Raw genomic sequence first — 4,234 nt, 5'->3', positions numbered from 1 at the left:
CCAGCATACAGAAGACAGTTTAGGGATGACCTTCTCTATTTAGTACCTTTGGGTGGGAAAGAATAAAATTAAGCAGAGAAATCTTTTCCACCTAGAAAACACCAGGCTGTTTTGGATCCTTCTGTGGGGGACAGGAACCTTCTGGGGACCCAGAGAGAAGCACAGCTGGCAGCCTATACCTAAGTCACTCAGAGCCTAGCAGGCCCAGCTCCTGACTCCTCTGTCAAAGAACACCCATGTTGGGAGAGGACAAAGACACTGCTGATGTCATACAAGTTCAAGATCATTTCATGGATGGGGTGGCCGACCAGAGCCCACCTCAGCATTTCCTGTTCAGGTGTAAGGAGGCACTCTGTCCACTGACATCATCGCAGCTAAGAATTTAACAGGGAACACAGGCGTCTCAATCAAGGACTGGACTTGGTAGACCCACTTGATTTGCTGTATGCCAACAATATATTCTGCCAATGTTCATCCAAAATGTTTTCACCTATTTTTTTTTTATAGCATGCTGCCAAACACTTGTATAGTAGCACTCTATTTAGCTACTAATATGTCCCAGCAGTTTCTGCCACCAAGTGGTAGCCAAAACAATACTCATCACCAGAGGCACTGCAGGAATGCTGTAGACATGCATGTGCTGGTCCCTCCAGCTCCCATGTCTCAGGGTTGGAGCACCTGGCCAGGCCTGCACTGACCCCTACACCACTCCACATAGTCAGTCTTCCAATGCTCACAGCAAGCTCAGACTTGGGTACATTATTATCTCTATTTTACAGACTGGGAATTTAGTAAAAGATTAATTGGGAGCTTGCCCAAAGCCACACCCAGGCAATGAATGACAAGGCCAGGCCCCTTGACTACAAAGCAATGTCTGTTCCTGTTGTCATTTTCTCCTGGCTCTATCACTCACAAAGGCTTCTGGAGTGAGCTCACCCTTTGCACCTGGCCATGCTGGAAGCCTGTACTGACTGCTGCCACTGGCAACCTCAGTACACAGAACAACAGAGTTTCCCAGTGGCTCTGGAAGTTTCTATCTATAGTTTTGGTCAGTGTCAAGAAGAGCAAGGGCTTGCATTTCTAAAGGTCAGTGCACAGGAAGGCTCTGCACAGCCATCTCTGCCCCCCAGGGTGCTTCTGTGGTGCTGGCAAGGCCAGGCCTCCCTGGGGGCCAGCATTCGGGACTGCCTGCCTGTGTACCTGAGCCTGCAGGTGGGGCTGAGGAGAGATGAATCCTAGCCTTGTCCTGATACAACTCCAAATGATGGTTTGTGACTGTACATCACATATAATTAGCAATTTATAAATATTATAATTAAAATAGTAGGAAAATATCAAGAGAGCAGGAGTCCTTTCCTCCACAGGGTACAGAGAAAGCTGGAAGGGGGCTTATATGCAAATAGAATCTGCTCAAGTGCAGAGTAAGAAGAGCTTTTGTCTGTAAAGTAGTCAAAATGGGTCAAGGGAGACCAGGGAAATCTCATCTGCCTCTAGAAATCCATGAATAATGATTTCATGTAAATTACCAATCAACTTACACATGCTTTTCTTTTTTCCTTATTTCTTTTTCTTTTTAATTTTGTTTTGATACTGGGGATTGAACCCAGTGGCGAATTACCACTGAGCTACATCCCCAGTCCTTTTTTATTTTGTACTTTGAGACAGGGTCTTGCTAAGTTGCTTAGGACCTCTTTAACTTGCTGAGGCTAGACTCAAATTTGGGATCATCCTGCCTCGGCTCCTGAGTTGCTGGGATTGCAGGCATGCACCAACACGCCTGACATTCTTTTCCTGTTTAATGGACTTAATGGCAAAACAAGAGTAACCCATATTTCCTATGGAGAACTCGGAGGAGGAAGTTTGGCAGATTATCCATAGCTCCATCACCCCCAATGCTCTTCCCCTACAGCTTGGTTTCCCACATGGCTGTCCTCCCTCCTTAGTGAGCTGGTGAGTTTAGCCGTGAATAGACATGTGGTGCCTGGCTGCAGACAGTTAGCTCTAAGGTAAGAGGAAGACACAGCATATAGCTCATGCTTTAAGAGAAAAATGAACTTCTGGTCAGAACTCTCCTCATAACCAAACACTGGCCTCTGTTCTGGTGTGGACTCAGCCTGTCCATCATGCTCTTCCCCTTAGCTCATAGGGCCTCCCAAATATGTAAGTGTTAAACTTCTTTACTAGCATCACAAGTATGTAAACAAGAAGGAAAAGGACAAGTCAGAGATGAATTTATGACACTGGCATTTCCTTAATCCAACTCTGTAGATCCGAAAGGAAATAATATTCCTAAATGTTAAGACTTTTCTTCTACAGAATCAAACCACTGAACTTTGGAAAACAAAATTTCCTTGGGCTTTAGAATCCTAAAAAATTCTGTGTTAACCGGGACATGTTTCCCGGATGCTAGAGCTTCTGGGTAGGTGACGGTTGGCAATAGCAGCCCCTGGCCCCTCTCATCCTTCCTGGAAGCCAAGGCTTTGATGGCCCCAGTGTCCTGCTCCCATGTGTGATGTCCATGAGCATGCCACGCCTGGCCAGCAGCATGTGTGCCATGCTGACTCCAGTCAGCTGTACCCTGGAGGGCACAGGATTGCATCTGGCTTCAAGAGGTTGCTGGAACTACCTAACAATTCTGCCAAATTTGGTAACATTTCTCTACTCAAATAGATGTACTGTTTGGATTTTTTTTTACAGATCAGCAATCTACTTGCCAAGTGTGATCCCTACCAGTACCTGCAGGATGCTCACACTGCGATGACCAGGTAGGAGGGACCTGCCTATCACCTGCAGGGAGAGGAAAGTTCCATGCTCCTGAAGGATAGCACCTCAGCCCTCACCATACCTTAAGCCCCACTTATCTCCGGTGTCAGATAAAATATGAGAAAGGCCAAGGCAGTCAATGGAGCCCCAACAATACAGTGTCACCACACAATCAACTGTCATGCAATATCTGACCAGTGCACCAATGCAACCTCTTTATACTGAGTCCACAGATTTGAGCAAAAAGCAAAGTGATCCAGTATTTCACAGTAGCCCACCCACACTGACTGTACAGGAATGTGGACCTTTTAGAATGGATGTAGTAGAACACACTTTACAAAATGTACAGTGTGGAAAGGAAAGGAAAGAGGCTTCTGATACACTAGAAATGCCGTTGTGCTGCCTTTCCATTTACTAATTAATATGCCTATTGGTATTGATTAACCTTTTTAAATCTTAAGATATTATTTTGAAGCTGAGAGCTAACAAGATTAATATTGATGCTAATACATAATGAAAAATTCACTTCCTAGTTATGCAGAAAAAAGTAGAAATATGTTATAAGAAATAGATTCCCAAAAGATAAGAACAAAACAAAGGAAAAATTCACCTCCATTTAGAATCTCTGGTTACCAAGCAAGATTACCAAATGTGATATCCTCTCCTTAGCAAGCAATTGGTTTTTTTAAAATCCTCTCAGAGAGAAGGAAGATGGCGGCGAGGGGAGTGCATTGCCCCCGTGTGCTGCTTCACTGTGTGGGAGTATGACAAGTCAGGACGGCTAAAGGATATCTTGTTAGGAATTTCCAGCAATAGTGGGGTGCTCCGGAACCTGGAGGAAGGATTTCCATCGCACGAGGATCGGCTACGGGGACTCAAACGCGAGAGGTTTGTCGCACGGAGGGTAACACTGCTTATTCAGCAAATCGCCCCGTGGCTAGAGTCTGCAGCGCGCGCTGGGATAGAGACGCAGGGTTACAGCGCTGCAGTTTCTGCCAGCCGCGCAAGCACCGTACTCAGGGCTGAATTCTGGGTTCGAGACAGGGGAAGGAAGCGGTCCATCTCGGTTCTCCACACCAGTCAGACCACAGAGGAGGCCAGCAGCCACCATGTTGGTAAACTGACGTCACCTTCCCTGTTTTTGACTGACCGCAGCTCATTCAGCCATAGATCAGGTAATTTCAGGCTGCAATTCGCCTGCGGCTTGCAGACAGATTGCTAGGGTTCAACGCCTGGGTGCTTCTTAGAACCTGATCTTATCGGAGCGAACACCGAGCGCGGGGCGGCCGAGTTCCGGCTCCCGGAACCGTCCCGGAACCGCCCTGGCCCAGGGCTGCGGAGCCTGCGGAGGCTGCTTCTTGGACCCTGCTCCTATCAGAGCATACACCAACACCTAGCAGCCGAATTCCGGCTCCCGGAACTGAGCCCGCGGGGACTGCTTCTTGGAGCTTACACTTATAGGAGCTTACAC

Source organism: Marmota marmota, unplaced genomic scaffold, assembly GCF_001458135.2.
Source record: "Marmota marmota marmota unplaced genomic scaffold, marMar, whole genome shotgun sequence".
Taxonomy (NCBI): Eukaryota; Metazoa; Chordata; class Mammalia; order Rodentia; family Sciuridae; genus Marmota; species Marmota marmota.
The sequence above is the reverse complement of the archived record's forward strand: the minus strand, read 5'-3'. Positions refer to the sequence as shown.